Here is a 24,986-nt window from a genome sequence, read left to right on the forward strand (position 1 = left end):
ACTCACTCCCACACTGTGTTGTTCTATATGAAGGCTAACTCCCACACTGTGTTGTTCTATAGGTATGAAGGCTAACTCCCACACTGTGTTGTTCTATATGTATGAAGGCTAACTCCCACAGTGTGTCGTTCTATATCTATGAAGGCTAACTCCCACACTGTGTTGTTCTATAGGTATGAAGGCTAACTCCCACACTGTGTTGTTCTATATGTATGAAGGCTAACTCCCACACTGTGTTGTTCTATATGAAGACTAACTCCCACACTGTGTTGTTCTATATGTATGAAGGCTAACTCCCACACTGTGTTGTTCTATAGGTATGAAGGCTAACTCCCACACTGTGTTGTTCTATAGGTATGAAGGCTAACTCCCACACTGTGTTGTTCTATAGGTATGAAGGCTAACTCCCACACTGTGTTGTTCTATATATATGAAGGCTAACTCCCACACTGTGTTGTTCTATATGAAGGCTAACTCCCACACTGTGTTGTTCTATATGAAGACTAACTCCCACACTGTGTTGTTCTATATGTATGAAGGCTAACTCCCACACTGTGTTGTTCTATATGAAGGCTAACTCCCACACTGTGTTGTTCTATATGTATGAAGGCTAACTCTCACACTGTGTTTTTCTATAGGTATGAAGGCTAACTCCCACACTGTGTTGTTCTATATGTATGAAGGCTAACTCCCACACTGTGTTGTTCTATAGGTATGAAGGCTAACTCCCACACTGTTGTTCTATATGAAGGCTGACTCCCACACTGTGTTGTTCTATATATATGAAGGCTAACTCCCACACTGTGTTGTTCTATAGGTATGAAGGCTAACTCCCACACTGTGTTGTTCTATATATATGAAGGCTAACTCCCACACTGTGTTGTTCTATATGAAGGCTAACTCCCACACTGTGTTGTTCTATTTGTATGAAGGCTAACTCCCACACTGTTGTTCTATATGAAGGCAAACTCCCACACTGTGTTGTTCTATATGAAGGCTAACTCCCAAACTGTGTTGTTCTATATATATATGAAGGCTAACTCCCACACTGTGTTGTTATATATGAAGGCTGACTCCCACACTGTGTTGTTCTATATATATGAAGACTAACTCCCACACTGTGTTGTTATATATGAAGGCTAACTCCCACACTGTGTTGTTATATATGAAGGCTAACTCCCACACTGTGTTGTTCTATATGAAGGCTAACTCCCACACTGTGTTGTTATATATGAAGGCTAACTCCCACACTGTGTTGTTCTATATATATGAAGACTAACTCCCACACTGTGTTGTTCTATAGGTATGAAGGCTAACTCCCACACTGTGCTGTTCTATATATATGAAGACTAACTCCCACACTGTGTTGTTCTATATATATGAAGGCTAACTCCCACACTGTGTTGTTCTATATGAAGGCTAACTCCCACACTGTGTTGTTCTGTATGAAGGCTAACTCCCACACTGTGTTGTTCTATATGTATGAAGGCTAACTCCCACACTGTGTTGTTCTATATGAAGACTAACTCCCACACTGTGTTGTTCTATATGTATGAAGGCTAACTCCCACACTGTGTTGTTCTATAGGTATGAAGGCTAACTCCCACACTGTGTTGTTCTATAGGTATGAAGGCTAACTCCCACACTGTGTTGTTCTATATGTATGAAGGCTAACTCCCACACTGTGTTGTTCTATATATATGAAGGCTAACTCCCACACTGTGTTGTTCTATATGAAGGCTAACTCCCACACTGTGTTGTTCTATATGAAGGCTAACTCCCACACTGTGTTGTTCTATATGTATGAAGGCTAACTCCCACAGTGGGTTGTTCCATAGGTATGAAGGCTAACTCACTCCCACACTGTGTTGTTCTATAGGTATGAAGGCTAACTCACTCCCACACTGTGTTGTTCTATAGGTATGAAGGCTAACTCCCACACTGTGTTGTTCTATATGAAGGCTAACTCCCACACTGTGTTGTTCTATAGGTATGAAGGCTAACTCCCACACTGTGTTGTTCTATATGTATGAAGGCTAACTCCCACAGTGTGTCGTTCTATATCTATGAAGGCTAACTCCCACACTGTGTTGTTCTATAGGTATGAAGGCTAACTCCCACACTGTGTTGTTCTATATGAAGACTAACTCCCACACTGTGTTGTTCTATATGTATGAAGGCTAACTCCCACACTGTGTTGTTCTATATGAAGGCTAACTCCCACACTGTGTTGTTCTATGTATGAAGGCTAACTCTCACACTGTGTTGTTCTATAGGTATGAAGGCTAACTCCCACACTGTGTTGTTCTATATGTATGAAGGCTAACTCCCACACTGTGTTGTTCTATAGGTATGAAGGCTAACTCCCACACTGTTGTTCTAACTCCCACATGATATGAAGGCTGACTCCCACACTGTGTTGTTCTATATATATGAAGGCTAACTCCCACACTGTGTTGTTCTATAGGTATGAAGGCTAACTCCCACACTGTGTTGTTCTATATATATGAAGGCTAACTCCCACACTGTGTTGTTCTATATGAAGGCTAACTCCCACACTGTGTTGTTCTATTTGTATGAAGGCTAACTCCCACACTGTTGTTCTATATGAAGGCAAACTCCCACACTGTGTTGTTCTATATGAAGGCTAACTCCCAAACTGTGTTGTTCTATATATATGAAGGCTAACTCCCACACTGTGTTGTTATATATGAAGGCTGACTCCCACACTGTGTTGTTCTATATATATGAAGACTAACTCCCACACTGTGTTGTTATATATGAAGGCTAACTCCCACACTGTGTTGTTATATATGAAGGCTAACTCCCACACTGTGTTGTTCTATATGAAGGCTAACTCCCACACTGTGTTGTTATATATGAAGGCTAACTCCCACACTGTGTTGTTCTATATATATGAAGACTAACTCCCACACTGTGTTGTTCTATAGGTATGAAGGCTAACTCCCACACTGTGCTGTTCTATATATATGAAGACTAACTCCCACACTGTGTTGTTCTATATGAAGGCTAACTCCCACACTGTGTTGTTCTATATGAAGGCTAACTCCCACACTGTGTTGTTCTGTATGAAGGCTAACTCCCACACTGTGTTGTTCTATATGTATGAAGGCTAACTCCCACACTGTGTTGTTCTATATGAAGACTAACTCCCACACTGTGTTGTTCTATATGTATGAAGGCTAACTCCCACACTGTGTTGTTCTATAGGTATGAAGGCTAACTCCCACACTGTGTTGTTCTATAGGTATGAAGGCTAACTCCCACACTGTGTTGTTCTATATGTATGAAGGCTAACTCCCACACTGTGTTGTTCTATATATATGAAGGCTAACTCCCACACTGTGTTGTTCTATATGAAGGCTAACTCCCACACTGTGTTGTTCTATATGTATGAAGGCTAACTCCCACAGTGTGTTGTTCTATAGGTATGAAGGCTAACTCACTCCCACACTGTGTTGTTCTATAGGTATGAAGGCTAACTCACTCCCACACTGTGTTGTTCTATAGGTATGAAGGCTAACTCCCACACTGTGTTGTTCTATATGAAGGCTAACTCCCACACTGTGTTGTTCTATAGGTATGAAGGCTAACTCCCACACTGTGTTGTTCTATATGTATGAAGGCTAACTCCCACAGTGTGTCGTTCTATATCTATGAAGGCTAACTCCCACACTGTGTTGTTCTATAGGTATGAAGGCTAACTCCCACACTGTGTTGTTCTATATGTATGAAGGCTAACTCCCACACTGTGTTGTTCTATATGAAGACTAACTCCCACACTGTGTTGTTCTATATGTATGAAGGCTAACTCCCACACTGTGTTGTTCTATAGGTATGAAGGCTAACTCCCACACTGTGTTGTTCTATATATATGAAGGCTAACTCCCACACTGTGTTGTTCTATAGGTATGAAGGCTAACTCCCACACTGTGTTGTTCTATATATATGAAGGCTAACTCCCACACTGTGTTGTTCTATATGAAGGCTAACTCCCACACTGTGTTGTTCTATATGAAGACTAACTCCCACACTGTGTTGTTCTATATGTATGAAGGCTAACTCCCACACTGTGTTGTTCTATATGAAGGCTAACTCCCACACTGTGTTGTTCTATATGTATGAAGGCTAACTCTCACACTGTGTTGTTCTATAGGTATGAAGGCTAACTCCCACACTGTGTTGTTCTATATGTATGAAGGCTAACTCCCACACTGTGTTGTTCTATAGGTATGAAGGCTAACTCCCACACTGTTGTTCTATATGAAGGCTGACTCCCACACTGTGTTGTTCTATATATATGAAGGCTAACTCCCACACTGTGTTGTTCTATATGAAGGCTAACTCCCACACTGTGTTGTTCTATAGGTATGAAGGCTAACTCCCACACTGTGTTGTTCTATATATATGAAGGCTAACTCCCACACTGTGTTGTTCTATATGAAGGCTAACTCCCACACTGTGTTGTTCTATAGGTATGAAGGCTAACTCCCACACTGTGTTGTTCTATAGGTATGAAGGCTAACTCCCACACTGTGTTGTTCTATATGAAGGCTAACTCACACACTGTGTTGTTCTATATGTATGAAGGCTAACTCCCACACTGTGTTGTTCTATATGAAGGCTAACTCCCACACTGTGTTGTTCAATATGTATGAAGGCTAACTCCCACACTGTGTTGTTCTATATGAAGGCTAACTCACACACTGTGTTGTTCTATATGTATGAAGGCTAACTCCCACACTGTGTTGTTCTATAGGTATGAAGGCTAACTCTCACACTGTGTTGTTATATAGGTATGAAGGCTAACTCCCACACTGTGTTGTTCTATATGAAGGCTAACTCACACACTGTGTTGTTCTATATGAAGGCTAACTCCCACACTGTGTTGTTCTATATATATGAAGGCTAACTCCCACACTGTGTTGTTCTATATGAAGGCTAACTCACACACTGTGTTGTTCTATATGTATGAAGGCTAACTCCCACACTGTGTTGTTCTATATGAAGGCTAACTCCCACACTGTGTTGTTCTATAGGTATGAAGGCTAACTCCCACACTGTGTTGTTCTATATGAAGGCTAACTCACACACTGTGTTGTTCTATATGTATGAAGGTTAACTCCCACACTGTGTTGTTCTATAGGTATGAAGGCTAACTCTCACACTGTGTTGTTCTATAGGTATGAAGGCTAACTCCCACACTGTGTTGTTCTATATGAAGGCTAACTCACACACTGTGTTGTTCTATATGAAGGCTAACTCCCACACTGTGTTGTTCTATATATATGAAGGCTAACTCCCACACTGTGTTGTTCTATATGAAGGCTAACTCCCACACTGTGTTGTTCTATATGTATGAAGGCTAACTCCCACACTGTGTTGTTCTATAGGTATGAAGGCTAACTCCCACACTGTGTTGTTCTATATGAAGGCTAACTCCCACACTGTGTTGTTCTATATGAAGGCTAACTCCCACACTGTGTTGTTCTATAGGTATGAAGGCTAACTCCCACACTGTGTTGTTCTATATATATGAAGGCTAACTCCCACACTGTGTTGTTCTATATATATGAAGGCTAACTCCCACACTGTGTTGTTCTATAAGAAGGCTAACTCCCACACTGTGTTGTTCTATATGAAGGCTAACTCCCACACTGTGTTGTTCTATAGGTATGAAGGCTAACTCCCACACTGTGTTGTTCTATATATATGAAGGCTAACTCCCACACTGTGTTGTTCTATAGGTATGAAGACTAACTCCCACACTGTGTTGTTCTATATATATGAAGGCTAACTCCCACACTGTGTTGTTCTATAGGTATGAAGGCTAACTCCCACACTGTGTTGTTCTATATGAAGGCTAACTCCCACACTGTGTAGTTCTATATGTATGAAGGCTAACTCCCACACTGTGTTGTTCTATATGAAGGCTAACTCCCACACTGTGTTGTTCTATATATATGAAGACTAACTCCCACACTGTGTTGTTCTATATATATGAAGGCTAACTCCCACACTGTGTTGTTCTATAGGTATGAAGGCTAACTCCCACACTGTGTTGTTCTATATGAAGGCTAACTCCCACACTGTGTAGTTCTATATGTATGAAGGCTAACTCCCACACTGTGTTGTTCTATATGAAGGCTAACTCCCACACTGTGTTGTTCTATATGTATGAATGCTAACTCCCACACTGTGTTGTTCTATATGTATGAAGGCTAACTCCCACACTGTGTTGTTCTATAGGTATGAAGGCTAACTCCCACACTGTGTTGTTCTATATGAAGGCTAACTCCCACACTGTGTTGTTCTATATGTATGAAGGCTAACTCCCACACTGTGTTGTTCTATATGAAGGCTAACTCCCACACTGTGTTGTTCTATATGATGGCTAACTCCCACACTGTGTTGTTCTATAGGTATGAAGGCTAACTCCCACACTGTGTTGTTCTATATGTATGAAGGCTAACTCCCACACTGTGTTGTTCTATAGGTATGAAGGCTAACTCCCACACTGTGTTGTTCTATATGTATGAAGGCTAACTCCCACACTGTGTTGTTCTATATGTATGAAGGCTAACTCCCACACTGTGTTGTTCTATATGTATGAAGGCTAACTCCCACACTGTGTTGTTCTATAGGTATGAAGGCTAACTCCCACACTGTGTTGTTCTATAGGTATGAAGGCTAACTCCCACACTGTGTTGTTCTATATATATGAAGGCTAACTCTCACACTGTGTTGTTCTATAGGTATGAAGGCTAACTCCCACACTGTGTTGTTCTATATGAAGGCTAACTCCCACACTGTGTTGTTCTATATGAAGGCTAACTCCCACACTGTGTTGTTCTATAGGTATGAAGGCTAACTCCCACACTGTGTTGTTCTATAGGTATGAAGGCTAACTCCCACAATGTGTTGTTCTATATATATGAAGGCTAACTCCCACACTATGTTGTTCTATATGAAGGCTAACTCCCACACTGTGTTGTTCTATATGTATGAAGGCTAACTCCCACACTGTGTTGTTCTATATGTATGAAGGCTAACTCCCACACTGTGTTGTTCTATATGAAGGCTAACTCCCACACTGTGTTGTTCTATATGTATGAAGGCTAACTCCCACACTGTGTTGTTCTATAGGTATGAAGGCTAACTCCCACACTGTGTTGTTCTATATGTATGAAGGCTAACTCCCACACTGTGTTGTTCTATATGAAGGCTAACTCCCACACTGTGTTGTTCTTTTCATCGGTGTCTCAGAGCTGCAGAGCAACGCTAAGCAGGGACCTTACAGCACAGTTCTGCTCCTACTATCCTATTACCTTGGTGACCGTTCGCACTGCCCCCAGCACAAACTTGGAGAACATTGCCTCAGCGCTCGTCTGTCTCGACCCAACCCCCCGCCCGTCCGTCCGTCCGCATGGCCCTAATTCACAGAGATACATAGAGTTGATGCTCCATGCAGAAATCTCCTAGCAGCCGATTGGCTCCAAACGTCAGGTTAATGAATTCAGCGAGGTAAACATCCACACGGCTGCGTTGGGCCCGGAGTCTCAGAGTCTCATCCTGTTTTCTAAGATGATTTGTTTGGACATGTTTTCTTAGTCTTCCTATGAATTTCTCTAGTCGTATATATTTTTTTAAATATTTTTTTTGGGGCCCTATTTTAACAAAGTCGCGAAAGCTAATTACCGTAATGGCAAGAGTCAAGACGAGAGAGGTAATGACTGAAATGTAACGGAAATCATATGCATACATGACTGTAAGTCGCTTTGGATAAAAGCGTCTGCTAAATGGCATATATTATTATATTATTATTATAAGACCATTTTACTCCTTAAAGCGTGTCTCATTGACATTTGTTGAGATAATTATAAATAATAATAATAATAATTAATAATTATAAATAATTATTATAAAAGATAATTATAAACTGGGTGGTTCGAGCCCTGAATACTGATTGGCTGACAGCCGTGGTATAACAGACTGTCTACCGAGGGTAACACAAAACACTCATTTTTCCTGCTCCAATTACTCTGGTAACTAGTTTATAACGGCAATAAGGCACCTTGAGGGTTTGTGGTGTTATGTGGCCAATATACCACGGCTAAGGGCTGTGTCCAGGCACTCCTCGTTGCATCGTGCTTATGAACAGTCCTTAGCCGTGTTCTATTGGCCACTTACCACACCCACTTTAGCCATATTGCTTAATTATACAATGTCCCATATTATATTCAACAATAGTGGTGGCATGTATGGTAATCTCTCTCTTTTAAAAAAAGTACATTTATGGATCTGAATGAATTTAAAAACACCGCTTCCAGCACCATAACTATTTATCCTAAAATATGTTTCACTGAGGGAAGAATGAAAATTGGGCGAATCCATGCCAGCATGGCCCGAAAACATTTTTGGTATCACAGATTGTTCTGGGAATTGTCACATATAAACAAACAAACAAACATAATTAACTTAATCTCACATAATTGACTTTTTACTGGTAACCATGTTAGTGTGAAGTCTGGTAAATCAGTTATATTTACAGCTAGCAGATCCCATTTCCTGGTGGGGGAGAGAGGAAGAGACTAGTGAAGTGAGGGAGAGGAGAGGAGAGTGGTGAGGTGGGGGAGAGGGGAAGAGAGTGGGGGAGAGGGGAAGAGACTGGTGAGGTGGGGGAGAGGGAAAGAGAGTGGGGGAGAGGAGAAGAGAGTGGTGAGGTGGGGGAGAGGGGAAGAGAGTGGTGAGGTGGGGGAGAGGGGAAGAGAGTGGGGGAGAGGGGAAGAGAATGGTGAGGTGGGGGAGAGGGAAGAGAGTGGGGGAGAGGGGAAGAGAATGGTGAGGTGGGGGAGAGGGGAAGAGAGTGGGGGGAGGGGAAGAGAATGGTGAGGTGGGGGAGAGGGGAAGAGAGTGGGGGAGAGGGGAAGAGACTGGTGAGGTGGGGGAGAGGGGAAGAGAGTGGGGGAGAGGGGAAGAGAATGGTGAGGTGGGGGAGAGGGGAAGAGAGTGGTGAGGTGAAAGACTAGTGGGGGGAGAGGGGAAGAGAGTGGTGAGGTGAGGGAGAGGGGAAGAGAGTGTGGGAGAGGGGAAGAGACTAGTGAGGTGGGGGAGAGGGGAAGAGAGTGGTGAGGTGGGGGAGAGGGGAAGAGAGTGGGGGAGAGGGGAAGAGACTGGTGAGGTGGGGGAGAGGGGGGAAGAGAGTGGGGGAGAGGGGAAGAGACTGGTGAGGTGGGGGAGAGGGGAAGAGAGTGGGGGAGGGGGGGAGAGTGGGGGAGAGGGGAAGAGACTGGTGAGGTGGGGGAGAGGGGAAGAGAGTGGGGGGAGGGGAAGAGAATGGTGAGGTAGGGGAGAGGGGAAGAGAGTGGTGAGGTGGGGTGGGGGAGAGGGGAAGAGAGTGGTGAGGTGAGGGAGAGGGGAAGAGAGTGGGGGAGAGGGGAAGAGAGTGGTGAGGTGGGGGAGAGGTGGGGGAAGGGGAAGAGTGGTGAGGTGAGGGAGGGGGGAAGAGAGTGGTGAGGTGAGGGAGAGGGGAAGAGAGTGTGGGAGAGGGGAAGAGACTGGTGAGGTGGGGGAGAGGGGAAGAGAGTGGTGAGGTGGGGGAGAGGGGAAGAGAGTGGGGGAGAGGGGAAGAGACTGGTGAGGTGGGGAGAGGGGAAGAGAGTGGTGAGGTGGGGGAGAGGGGAAGAGAGTGGGGGAGAGGGGAAGAGAATGGTGAGGTGGGGGAGAGGGGAAGAGAGTGGGGGAGAGGGGAAGAGACTGGTGAGGTGGGGGAGAGGGGAAGAGAGTGGGGGAGAGGGGAAGAGAATGGTGAGGTGGGGGAGAGGGGAAGAGAGTGGGGGAGAGGGGAAGAGAATGGTGAGGTGGGGGAGAGTGGAAGAGAGTGGGGGGAGGGGAAGAGAATGGTGAGGTAGGGGAGAGGGGAAGAGAGTGGGGGAGAGGGGAAGAGAATGGTGAGGTGGGGGAGAGGGGAAGAGAGTGGGGGAGAGGGGAAGAGAATGGTGAGGTGGGGGAGAGTGGAAGAGAGTGGGGGGAGGGGAAGAGAATGGTGAGGAAGTAGAGTGGGGGAGAGGGGAAGAGAGTGGGGGAGAGAGGGGAAGAGAATGGTGAGGTGGGGGAGAGGGAGGGAGGAGAGGGGAAGAGAATGGTGAGGTGGGGGAGAGGGGAAGAGAGTGGGGGAGAGGGAGTGGAGGAGAGGGGAAGAGAATGGTGAGGTGGGGGAGAGGGGAAGAGAGTGGGGGAGAGGGGAAGAGAATGGTGAGGTGGGGGAGAGGGGAAGAGAGTGGGGGAGAGGGGAAGAGAATGGTGAGGTGGGGGAGAGTGGAGTGGAGGAGAGTGGTGAGGTGGGGCAGAGGGGAAGAGAGTGGTGAGGTGGGGGAGAGAGGTGGGAGAGAGAGGAGAGAATAGAGAATAGAGCTAGGCCCAGCCCAAGAAGGGAGAGAATATCAAATCAAATTAAATCAAAGTTTATTTGTCACGTGCGCCAAATACAACAGGTGTAGTAGTAGACCGTACAGTGAAATGCTGAATACAACAGGTGTAGTAGACCTGACAGTGAAATGCCGAATACAACAGGTGTAGTAGACCTCACAGTGAAATGCTGAATACAACAGGTGTAGTAGACCTCACAGTGAAATGCTGAATACAACAGGTGTAGTAGACCTCACAGTGAAATGCTGAATACAACAGGTGTAGTAGACTTTACAGTGAAATGCTGAATACAACAGGTGTAGTAGACCTCACAGTGAAATGCTGAATACAACATGTGTAGTAGACCTTACAGTGAAATGCTGAATACAACAGGTGTAGTAGACCTTACAGTGAAATGCTGAATACAACAGCCTTACAGGCTCTAACCAACAGGTGACCTCACAGTGAAATGCTTACATACAGGCTCTAACCAACAGTGCAAAAAAGGTATTAGGTGAACAATAGGTAGGTAAAGAAATAAAACAACTGTAAAAAGACAGGCTATATACAGTAGACAGGCTATATACAGTAGAGAGGCTATATACAGTAGAGAGGCTATATACAGTAGAGAGGCTAGATACAGACACCGGTTAGTCAGGCTGATTGAGGTAGTATGTACATGTAGATATAGTTAAAGTGATGAACAATATGATGAACAGAGAGCAGCAGTAGCATAAAAGAGGGGTTGATGGGTGGTGGGACACAATGCAGATAGTTAGATAGCCCAGTTAGCCAATTTGCGGGAGCACTGGTTGGTCGGGCCAATTGAGGTAGTATGTACAGTTGAGTCTGAAGTTTACAAACACTTAGGTTGGAGTCATTTAAAACTCGTTTTTCAACCACTCCACAAATTTCTTATTAACAAACTATAGTTTTGCAATTCGGTTAGGACATCTACTTTGTTATGGGTTGGCGCCCCCCCTTGGGTTGTGCCGTGGTGGAGATCTTTGTGGGCTATACTCAGCCTTGTCTCAGGATGGTAAGTTGGTGGTTGAAGAAACCCCTCTAGTGGTGTGGGGGCTGTGCTTTGGCAAAGTGGGTGGGGTTATATCCTTCCTGTTTGGCCCTGTCCGGGGGTGTCCTCGGATGGGGCCACAGTGTCTCCTGACCCCTCCTGTCTCAGCCTCCAGTATTTATGCTGCAGTAGTTTGTGTGTCGGGGGCTAGGGTCAGTTTGTTATATCTGGAGTACTTCTCCTGTCCTATTCGGTGTCCTGTGTGAATTTAAGTGTGCTCTCTCTAAATCTCTCTTTCTCTCTTTCTTTCTCTCTCGGAGGACCTGAGCCCTAGGACCATGCCCCAGGTTGAATGAAAAAAAAGTTGAATGAAAAAAAGTTGAGTGAGGGAAAAACTAAAAATATAAACGGTAATTAAAAAGTAAAAACCGTAAAGTTGTCAGGTAGCAAAGTAAGGTTAGCAACAAAATGCACAACAGCACGAAAACAAGTCTGCATGTTGTGACCGGAAATTACACAAAACAGCGTGCTCTTTCGATGTTGCAGCTGTAGAACCTTTTGAGGATCTCAGGACCCATGGCCAAATCTTTTCAGTCTCCTGTGGGGGAGTAGGCTTTGTCGTGCCTGCTTCAAGACTGGCTTTGTGTGTTTGGACCATTCTAGTTTGTTGTTGACGTGGACACCAAGGAACTTGAAGCTCTCAACCTGCTCCACTACAGCCCCGTCGATGAGAATGGGGACGTGCTCGGTGCTCCTTTTCCTGCAGTCCACAATCAACTCCTTAGTCTTGGTAGCTGTATAGATGTTAATATTCTGTGTCTCCCTCCCTCCTCTCCACTGTATAGCTGTATAGCTGTTAATATTCTGTGTCTTCCTCCCTCCTCTCCACTGTATAGCTGTATAGCTGTTAATATTCTGTGTCTCCCTCCCTCCTCTCCACTGTATAGCTGTATAGCTGTTAATATTCTGTGTCTCTCTCCCTCCTCTCCACTGTATAGCTGTATAGCTGTTAATATTCTGTGTCTCCCTCCCTCCTCTCCACTGTATAGCTGTTAATATTCTGTGTCTCCCTCCCTCCTCTCCACTGTATAGCTGTATAGCTATGTTGAGGGATATGCTGTTATTCTGGTACCACCCTGGGAGGGAGAGAATAGAGAATAGAGCTAGGCCCAACCCTGGGAGAAAGAGAGGAGAAACTCCTCCTGTCTCAGCCTCCAGTATTTATGCTGCAGTAGTTTATGTGTCGAGGGGCTAGGGTCAGTTTGTTATATCTGGAGTACTTCTCCTGTCCTATTCGGTGTCCTGTGTGAATTTAAGTGTGCGTTCTCTAATTCTCTCTTTCTTTCTCTCTCTCGGAGGACCTGAGCCCTAGGACCATGCCTCAGGACTACCTGACATGATGACTCCTTGCTGTCCCCAGTCCACCTGGCCGTGCTGCTGCTCCAGTTTCAACTGTTCTGCCTGTGATGATTATTATTTGACCATGCTGGTCATTTATGAACATTTGAACATCTTGGCCATGTTCTGTTATAATCTCCACCCGGCACAGCCAGAAGAGGACCCTCATAGCCTGGTTCCTCTCTAGGTTTCTTCCTAGGTTCTGGTCTTTCTAGGGAGTTTTTCCTAGCCACCTTGCTTCTACACCTGCATTGCTTGCTGTTTGGGGTTTTAGGCTGGGTTTCTGTACAGCACTTTGAGATATCAGCTGATGTACGAAGGGCTATATAAAAACATTTGATTTGATTTGAAAGGAGACTATATTTAACAAGTACTGAATGTTAAATTCACTGAATATGAATGATTATTGAATAATTGATCTATAACTTTAACCAAGCCTACTTTAATATCACTGACTTTTTAAATATCTTTGGTCCCATGTAAGATAAAGAAGATAATTAGTGTGTCAATTATTTCATTATTAACTGACAGAGTTTAAATCCTAAATGATTAGAATTTTTAATTGTCAGTCAGAGTGGAAATCCCTACAGTCTGGGCTCAGGGTTCAACCTTCAGAATCATATAGAATGTAATGTACATATGTCTATAATGGCACCCTAATCCCTAATATAGTGCACTACTTTTAACAAGGCCTCATTGGACTCAGGTTTGAGACTAACCTCCTGCAACCGCCAGGCACCATAGTGGTTTGAGACTAACCTCCTGCAACCGCCAGGCACCATGGTGGTTTGAGACTATCCTCCTGCAACCGCCAGGCACCATGGTGGTTTGAGACTAACCACCTGCAACCGCCAGGCACCATGGTGGTTTGAGACTAACCTCCTGCAACCGCCAGGCACCATGGTGGTTTGAGACTAACCTCCTGCAACCGCCAGGCACCATAGTGGTTTGAGACTAACCTCCTGCTACCGCCAGGCACCATGGTGGTTTGAGACTAACCTCCTGCAACCGCCAGGCACCATGGTGGTTTGAGACTAACCTCCTGCAACCGCCAGGCACCATAGTGGTTTGAGACTAACCTCCTGCAACCGCCAGGCACCATGGTGGTTTGAGACTAACCTCCTGCAACCGCCAGGCACCATAGTGGTTTGAGACTAACCTCCTGCAACCGCCAGGCACCATGGTGGTTTGAGACTAACCTCCTGCAACCGCCAGGCACCATAGTGGTTTGAGACTAACCTCCTGCAACTGCCAGGCACCATGGTGGTTTGAGACTAACCTCCTGCAACCGCCAGGCACCATGGTGGTTTGAGACTAACCTCCTGCAACAGCCAGGCACCATAGTGGTTTGAGACTAACCTCCTGCAACCGTCAGGCACCATGGTGGTTTGAGACTAACCTCCTGCAACCGCCAGGCACCATAGTGGTTTGAGACTAACCTCCTGCAACCGCCAGGTTGGTTGTTTGGAGGACGGAGACAAAGAATATTAACAGCGATACAGCTACAGTGGAGAGGAGGGAGGGAGACACAGAATATTAACAGCTATACAGCGACAGTGGAGAGGAGGGAGGGAGACACAGAATATTAACAGCTATACAGCTACAGTGGAGAGGAGGGAGGGAGACACAGAATATTAACAGCTATACAGCGACAGTGGAGAGGAGGGAGGGAGACACAGAATATTAACAGCTATACAGCTACAGTGGAGAGGAGGGAGGGAGACACAGAATATTAACAGCTATACAGCGACAGTGGAGAGGAGGGAGGGAGACACAGAATATTAACAGCTATACAGCTACAGTGGAGAGGAGGGAGGGAGACACAGAATATTAACAGCTATACAGCTACAGTGGAGAGGAGGGAGGGAGACACAGAATATTAACAGCTATACAGTGACAGTGGAGAGGAGGGAGGGAGACACAGAATATTAACAGCTATACAGCTACAGTGGAGAGGAGGGAGGGAGACACAGAATATTAACAGCGATACAGCTACAGTGGAGAGGAGGGAGGGAGACACAGAATATTAACAGCGATGCAGCTACAGTGGAGAGGAGGGAGGGAGACACAGAATATTAACAGCGATACAGCTACAGTGGAGAGGAGGGAGGGAGACACAGAATATTAACAGCTATACAGCTACAGTGGAGGGGAGGGAGGGAGGGTGACACAGAATAGTAACAGCTATACAGCTACAGTGGAGGGGAGGGAGACAGAACAGTAACAGCTATACAGCAGGGAGGAGAGTTCTAGAGTCGGTCACTACGGGTGATGCCACAGTGACACCTACCGGTGGACTGTCTGATGTTGTTTAGAAATCAAATCAAATCAAACTGTATTTATCACAAGCGCCGAATACAACAAGTGTAGACTTTACTGTGAAATGATTACTTACAAGCCCTTAACCAACAGTAAAAAAAAAGTAACACAATGAAAATAACAATAACGAGGCTATATACAGGGTGTTACGGTACAGAGTCAATGTGGAGACTATATACAGGGGGTACCGGTACAGAGTCAATGTGGAGGCTATATACAGGGGGTACCGGTACAGAGTCAATGTGGAGACTATATACAGGGATACTGGTACAGAGTCAATGTGGAGGCTATATACAGGGTGTTACGGTACAGAGTCAATGTGGAGGCTATATACAGGGGGTACCGGTACAGAGTCAATGTGGAGGCTATATACAGGGTATTACGGTACAGAGTCAATGTGGAGGCTATATACAGGGGGTACCGGTACCGAGTCAATGTGGAGGCAGGAGGCACCGGTACAGAGTCAGTGTGGAGGCTATATACAGGGGGTACTGGTACCGAGTCAATGTGGAGGCTATATACAGGGGGTACCGGTACAGAGTCAATGTGGAGGCTATATACAGGGGGTATCGGTACCGAGTCAATGTGGAGGCAGGAGGCACCGGTACAGAGTCAATGTGGAGGCTATATACAGGCGGTACCGGTACCGAGTCAATGTGGAGGCTATATACAGGGGGTACCGGTACCGAGTCAATGTGGAGGCTATATACAGGGGGTACCGGTACCGAGTCAATGTGGAGGCAGGAGGCACCGGTACAGAGTCAGTGTGGAGGCTATATACAGGGGGTACGGATACCGAGTCAATGTGGAGGCTATATACAGGGGGTACCGGTACCGAGTCAATGTGGAGGCAGGAGGCACCGGTACAGAGTCAGTGTGGAGTCTATAAACAGGGTGCACCGGTACTGAGCCAATGTGGAGGCTATATACAGGGGGCACCGGTACCGAGTCAATGTGGAGGCTATATACAGGGGGTACCGGTACCGAGTCAATGTGGAGGCTATACACAGGGGGTACCGGTACCGAGTCAATGTGGAGGCTATATACAGGGGGTACCGGTATAGAGTCAGTATGGAGGCTATATACAGTGGGTACTGGTACAGAGTCAATATGGAAGCTATATACAGGGTGTTACGGTACAGAGTCAATGTGGAGGCTATATACAGGGGGTACTGGTACAGAGTCAATGTGGAGGCTATATACAGGGGGTACCGGTACCGAGTCAATGTGCAGGCTATAAACAGGGGGTACAGAGTCAATGTGGAGGGGTACAGGCTAGTTGAGGTAATCTGTGGGGGCGAACGTGGGGGCGAAGTGACCATGCATAGGTGACAAACAAACAGCTGGTAGCAGCAGTGTACAAGGTGGGGTGTCAATGTAAATTATCCAGTGGCGATTTTTGTGAATTGTTCAGCAGTCTAATAGCTTGGGGGCAGAAGCTGTTGAGGAGCCTTTTGGTCCTAAACTTGGCGCACCGGTACCGCTTGCCGTGCGGTAGCAGAGAAAACAGTCTATAACTTGGGTGACTGGAGTCTCTGACAATTTTATGGGCTTTCCTCTGACACCGCCTGTTGTATAAGTCCTGGATGGCAGGAAGCTTGGCCCCAGTGATGTACTGGGCCTTTCACACTACCCTCTGTAGCGCCTTACGGTCAGATGCCGAGCAGTTGACGTACCAGGCGGTGATGCAACTGGCCAGGATGCTCTCGATGGTGCAGCTGTAGAACCTTTTGAGGATCTGGGGACACATCCCAAATATTTTCAGTCTCCTGAGGGGGAGACCCTCGTGCCCTGTTCACGACTGCCCCAGTGTTAAGGATCAGCGTGGCAGATGTGTTGTTGCCTACTCTTACCACCTGGGGGTGGCCCGTCATTAAGTACAGGATCCAGTTGCAGAGGGAGGTGTTTAGTCTCAGGGTCCATAGCTTAGTGATGAGCTTTGTTGGCACTATCGTTTTGAACTCTGAGCTGTAGTGAACAGCATTCTCACATAGGTGTTCCTTTTGTCCAGGTAAGAAAGGGCAGTGTGGAGTGCAATGGAGATTGCATCATCTGTGGATCTGTTGGGGTATGCGAATTGGAGTGGGTCTGGGGTGTCCGGGAGGATGCTGTTGATTTGAGCCATAACCAGCCTTTCAAAGCACTTCATGGCTACTGATGTGAGTGCCATGGAGCAGTAATCATTTAGGCAGATTACCTTCGCTTCCTTGGGCACAGGGATTATGGTGGTCTCCTTGAAATATGTAGGTATTACAGACTTCAGGGAGAGGATAAAAATGTCAGTGAAGACAGTTGGTCTGCGCATGAGTACACGTCCTGGTAATCCGTCTGGCCCTGCGGCTTTGTGAATGTTGACCTGTTTAAAGGTCTTAATCACATCGGCCACCGAGAGCTTTATCACACAGTCATCCAGAACAGCTGGTGCTCTCGTGCATGCTTCAGTGTTGCTTGCCTCGAAGCGAGCATAAAAGGCATTTAGCTCATCTGGTAGTCTCGCGTCACTGGGCAGCTCGTGTCTGGGTATCCCTTTGTAGTCCCTAATACTGTTTTAGGGATTGGGGGCAGTATTCGGAAGTTTGGATGACTGAGGTGCCCAAAGTAAACTGCCTGTTATTCAGGCCCAGAAGCTAGGATTAGATAGAAAACACTCTGAAGTTTCTAAAACTGTTAAAATAATGTCTGTGAGTATAACAGAACTGATTTGTTTGGCAAAACCCAGAGGGCAATCCACCCAGGAAAAAAATGTTTTGAGGTCATTCAACTTTCCAATGCTTTTCTATGTTTTTCTAAAAGAATGCCGAATTATTAAGACCCAAATTGCAGTTCCTATGGCTTCCACTAGATGTCAACAATCTTTGTGCGTGTGAATGAGAACACGCTCCTCATTGTTTTTCTCCGGTATTGGAAACAGTTTATTCCGTCTTAAATTTGATTGATTATTTACATATTAGGGTACCTGAGGTTGGATTAGAAACGTTGGTACCTGAGGTTGGATTAGGAACGTTGGTACCTGAGGTTGGATTAGGAACGTTGGTACCTGAGGTTGGATTAGAAACGTTGGTACCTGAGGTTGGATTAGAAACGTTGTTACCTGAGGTTGGATTAGAAACGTTGATACCTGAGGTTGGATTAGAAACGTTGATACCTGAGGTTGGATTAGAAACGTTGGTACCTGAGGTTGGATTAGAAACGTTGGTACCTGAGGTTGGATTAGAAACGTTAGTACCTGAGGTTGGATTAGAAACGTTGATACCTGAGGTTGGATTAGAAACGTTGGTACCTGAGGTTGGATTAGATACCTGAGGTTGGATTAGAAACGTTATTACCTGAGGTTGGATTAGAAACGTTTACCTGAGGTTGGATTAGAAACGTTGGTACCTGAGGTTGGATTAGAAACGTTGGTACCTGAGGTTGGATTAGAAACGTTGGTACCTGAGGTTGGATTAGAAACGTTGGTACCTGAGGTTGGATTAGAAACGTTGGTACCTGAGGTTGGATTAGAAACGTTGGTACCTGAGGTTGGATTAGAAACTTTGGTACCTGAGGTTGGATTAGAAACGTTGGTACCTGAGGTTGGATTAGAAACGTTGGTACCTGAGGTTGGATTAGAAACGTTAGTACCTGAGGTTGGATTAGAAACGTTGGTACCTGAGGTTGGATTAGAAACGTTGGTACCTGAGGTTGGATTAGAAACGTTGGTACCTGAGGTTGGATTAGAAACGTTGGTACCTGAGGTTGGATTAGAAACGTTGGTACCTGAGGTTGGATTAGAAACGTTAGTACCTGAGGTTGGATTAGAAATGTTGGTACCTGAGGTTGGATTAGAAACGTTATTTGAAATGTTTGGACCAAGTTTAGAGGTTACTTTTTACATTACTTACTTAGAACAGGTGTATTTCTGTATCAAACGCACCAAATAAACTGACATTTCATGGGATTTTTCATTTTATTGTTATTTCACCTTTATATAACCAGTTAGGCTAGTTGAGAACAAGTTCTCATTTACAACTGTGACCTGGCCAAGATAAAGCAAAGCAGTGCGACAGAAACAACAACACAGAGTTACACATGGAGTAAACAAACGTACAGTCAATAACACAATAGAAAAAAAGAAAGTCTGTATACAGTGTGTGCAAATGGCATGAGGAGGTAAGGCAATAAATAGGCCATAGTAGCGAGGTAATTACAATTTAGCAAATTAACACTGGAGTGATAGATGAGCAGATGGTGTGTAAGTAGTGTGCAAAAGAGCAGCAAAGTAAATAAAAACAATATGGGGATGAGGTAGGTAGATTGGGTGGGCTATTTACAGATGGACTATGTACAGCTGCAGTGATCGGTTAGTGATCGGTCAGATAACTGATGTTCAAAGGTAGTGAGGGAAATTTAAGTCTCCAACTTCAGTGATTTTTGCAATTCGTTCCAGTCACTGGCAGCAGAGAACTGGAAGGAAAGGCGGCCAAATGAGGTGTTGGCTTTGGGGATGACCAGTGAGATATACAGTGGGGACAACACGTATTTGATACACTGCCGATTTTGCAGGTTTTCCTACTTACAAAGCATGTAGAGGTCTGTAATTTTTTAGCATAGGTACACTTCAACTGTGAGAGACGGAATCTAAAACGAAACTCCAGAAAATCACATTGTTTGATTTTTAAGTAATTCATTTGCATTTTATCAAGCAGAGTCACTGAGTTTGAAGGTTGGCCTTGAAATATATCCACAGGTACCCTTCCAATTGACTCAAATGATGTCAATTAGCCTATCAGAAGCTTCTAAAGCCATGACATCATTTTCTGGAATTTTCCAAGCTTTTTAAAGGCACAGTCAACTTAGTGTATGTAAACTTCTCTGACCCGCTGGAATTGTGAAACAGTGAATTATAAGTGAAATAATCTGTCTGTTAACAATAGTTGGAAAAATGACTTGCGTCATGCACAAAGTAGATGTCCTAACCGACTTGCCAAAAGTCAGTTAGGACAAGAAATTTGTGGAATTGTTGGAAAACGAGTTTTAATGACTCCAACCTAAGTGTATGTAAACTTCCGACTTCAACTGTATCTGATTACACTCTTTTTCTTTTTCAGAACAAACACCAGGCAGCTAAAGATAATAATCATTAGTGAAAATGAATTTATTTTATCTTTGCATTGTAAAATAATTAGAAAAAGACATCTATTTCCTATGATCTATTTAATTTCCGTGATCATTGCAGAATACATTCATTTTCTGACTGGGACGGTTTCATACTGGAGCTCAGTCAGAGTGACCATCGGGTTCTTGGTCACCTCCCTGACAATGGCCCTTCAACCCTGATTGTTCAGTTTGGCCGGGCAGCCAGCTCTTGGTCGTTCCAAAAATGTTTTGGTCTCTGAGTTCTATGGACAATTCCTTCGACCTCATGGCATGGTTTGCTCTGACATGCACTGTCAACAGGTGTGTGCCTTTCCAAATCATGACCAATCAATTGAATTCAGACTCCAATTAAGTTGTAGAAATATCGCAGGGATGATCAATGGAAACAGGATGGACCTGAGCTCAATTTGGAGGCTCATAGCGAAGGGTCTGAATACTGACACCACCATTCAAGAAGTTTGGGGTCACCTAGAACTGTCCTTGTTTTTGAAATAAAAGCACATTATTTTGTCAATTAAAATAACATCAAATTGATCAGAAATACAGTTTAGTTAATGTTGTAATGTTGTAACATTACATTAGATTACCTCTTACATTACATTAGATTACCTCTTACATTACATTAGATTACCTCTTACATTACATTAGATTACCTCTTACACTACATTAGATTACCTCTTACACTACATTAGATTACCTCTTACATTACATTAGATTACCTCTTACATTACATTAGATTACCTCTTACATTACATTAGATTACCTCTTACACTACATTACATTAGATTACCTCTTACATTACATTAGATTACCTCTTACACTACATTAGATTACCTCTTACATTACATTACATTACCTCTTACATTAGAAATTAGATTACCTCTTACATTACATTACCTCTTACATTAGAAATTAGATTACCTCTTACATTAGATTACCTCTTACATTACATTACCTCTTACATTACATTAGATTACCTCTTACACTACATTAGATTACCTCTTACATTACATTAGATTACCTCTTACATTACATTAGATTACCTCTTACATTACCTCTTACATTACATTACATTACCTCTTACACTACATTACATTAGATTACCTCTTACATTACATTAGATTACCTCTTACATTACATTACCTCTTACATTACATTAGATTACCTCTTACACTACATTAGATTACCTCTTACATTACATTAGATTACCTCTTACATTACATTAGATTACCTCTTACATTACATTAGATTACCTCTTACATTACATTAGATTACCTCTTACATTACCTCTTACATTACATTACTTCCTACATTACATTGCCTCTTACTCTACATTACCTCCTACATTACATGACCTATTCCATTACATTGCCTCTTACATTACATTACCTCCTACATTACATGACCTATTACATTACATTGCCTCTTACATTACCTATTACATTATATTGCATCTTACATGACCTCTTACATTACATTACCTACTACATTAATTATTACATTACCTCTTATGTTGCATTACCTCTTACATTACTTCTCACATTACATTACCTCTTACATTACCTCTTATGTTACATTACCTCTTACATTACTTCTCACATTACATTACCTCTTACATTACATTACCTCTTACATTACATTACATATTACATTACATTACATATTACATCACATTACATATTACATTACCTCTTACATTACATTACATATTACATTACATTACCTCTTACATTACATTACCTCTTACATTACATTACCTCTTACATTACATTACATATTACATTACATTACATATTACATTACATTACATATTACATTACATTACATATTACATTACCTCTTACATTACATATTATATTACATTACATATTACATTACATTACATATTACATTACATTACATATTACATTACATTACATATTACATTACATTACATATTACATTACCTCTTACATTACATTACCTCTTACATTACATTACATAGTACATTACATTACATATTACATTACATATTACATATTACATTACATTACATATTACATTACATTACATATTACATTACATTACATATTACATTACCTCTTACATTACATTACATATTACATTACATTACCTCTTACATTACATTACATATTACATTACATTACATATTACATTACATTAGATATTACATTACATTACCTCTTACATTACATTACCTCTTACATTACATTACATATTACATTACATTACATATTACATTACATATTACATTACATTACATATTACATTACCTCTTACATTACATTACATATTACATTACCTCTTACATTACATTACATATTACATTACATTACCTCTTACATTACATTACATATTACATTACATTACATATTACATTACATTACATATTACATTACATTACATATTACATTACCTCTTACATTACATATTACATTACATTACATATTACATTACATATTACATTACATTACATATTACATTACATATTACATTACATTACATATTACATATTACATTACATATTACATTACCTCTTACATTACATTACATATTACATTACCTCTTACATTACATTACATATTACATTACCTCTTACATTACATTACATATTACATTACCTCTTACATTACATTACATATTACATTACCTCTTACATTACATTACCTCTTACATTACATGGGATGTGGAAATTCCCTCACAGGAGATGATGAAGAAGCATCATGTTCTCCCTCCTCAGTTTTACAGATATTTGACGGCAGCCAACCACAGCACACAAAAATAACACTGGTACCGAGAGGTCGGAACAGACAGCAGACTGACCAACCTGCAGTGTTTCCCTGTCATCACTGCCTTTGTGACTGACAGGTGCCAGTCTTATGAATAGACCTCTAGAAGATGCATATCTTTCAGTCTAAAATGAGAAGGTTATTCGGACTTTTCTGACTAGCGAATTGAAACTTTTAAATGGAAAAAAAGCCAAGTCCGTGTATAAAATGGAGAAGCGTAACACTGCATCACCTCTTAGCTCATCATCAAATCTTCTCACCTTTTACAGAGCCTCAGTCATGACGTACCCTGGTCTTTTTTCTCAAGCAAGATTTGACCTGTCCTTTCTTCAGTCTGGTCCATACAGTACGTGAATATCGGCATGACAACACAGTCCAAGGACCCATCGGCAGAATGTCCATATCCCTGGAGACCTTTTCAACTGTCACTACTCACCTAAAGTACACACAGGGCATATTTGCATATCCTCCATAAATGTCATTTGGTTAAACATTGTGGAGTATTTAACTTATATTTTCTTTCTACGTATTTTATTGACTTGTGAATTCCTTTTCTCTTTTCTTGTGGTTATAAAACGTATATAACTGAAAGCTTCAGGCCATCCAATTCTCGCAATCTTGTGGGTCCCGACTCTCCTCTGGGTACAAACAGCAACAATTACCATGTTCATGTCTGTTTGAACCCTTCAACAGCAGATTGTGAGCTGGGGATGCAGGTAGCATTCTGGGTAAATGTCAGCGTGTGTTCGTCATTAACCTGCTACTTGTATCACCACGTTCAGAAAGGTCACATGGTACCGACGAAGAAACACACACTGATACTTCTGCTGTGAGACTCAGTATGGAAAGGAGATCACTAATACTGCTGCTGTGAGGATGTGGAAGTAGTTTACTGTTATAGGTAGAGTGGGAGGAGATATAGTAGTTTACTGTTATAGGTAGAGTGGGAGGAGATATAGTAGTTTACTGTTATAGGTAGAGTGGGAGGAGATATAGTAGTTTACTGTTATAGGTAGAGTGGGAGGAGATATAGTAGTTTACTGTTATAGGTAGAGTGGGAGGAGATATAGTAGTTTACTGTTATAGGTAGAGTGGGAGGAGATATAGTAGTTTACTGTTATAGGTAGAGTGGGAGGAGATATAGTAGTTTACTGTTATAGGTAGAGTGGGAGGAGATATAGTAGTTTACTGTTTTAGGTAGAGTGGGAGGAGATATAGTAGTTTACTGTTCTAGGTAGAGTGGGAGGAGATATAGTAGTTTACTGTTCTAGGTAGAGTGGGAGTAGATATAGTAGTTTACTGTTATAGGTAGAGTGGGAGGAGATGTAGTAGTTTACTGTTCTAGGTAGAGTGGGAGGAGATATAGTAGTTTACTGTTATAGGTAGAGTGGGAGGAGATATAGTAGTTTACTGTTATAGGTAGAGTGGTTTACTGTTATAGGTAGAGTGGGAGGAGATATAGTAGTTTACTGTTCTAGGTAGAGTGGTTTACTGTTATAGGTAGAGTGGCTTACTGTTATGGGTATAGTGGAAGGAGATATAGTAGTTTACTGTTCTAGGTAGAGTGGTTTACTGTTATATATATATGCCATTTAGCAGACGCTTTTATCCAAAGCGACTTACAGTCATGTGTGCATACATTCTACGTATGGGTGGTCCCGGGAATTGAACCCACTACCCTGGCGTTACAAGCGCCATGCTCTACCAACTGAGCTACAGAACTATAGAGTAGAGTGGGAGGAGATATAGTAGTTTACTGTTATGGACACAATCATGAAGTGGAATGACATTTATTGGATATTTTAAACTTTTTTAACAAATAAACTGAAAAATTGGGCGCGCAAAATTATTCAGCCCCCTTAAGTTAATACTTTGGAGCACCACCTTTTGCTGCGATTACA

Source organism: Oncorhynchus gorbuscha, linkage group LG06 (genome assembly GCF_021184085.1).
Source record: "Oncorhynchus gorbuscha isolate QuinsamMale2020 ecotype Even-year linkage group LG06, OgorEven_v1.0, whole genome shotgun sequence".
NCBI classification, from domain to species: Eukaryota; Metazoa; Chordata; class Actinopteri; order Salmoniformes; family Salmonidae; genus Oncorhynchus; species Oncorhynchus gorbuscha.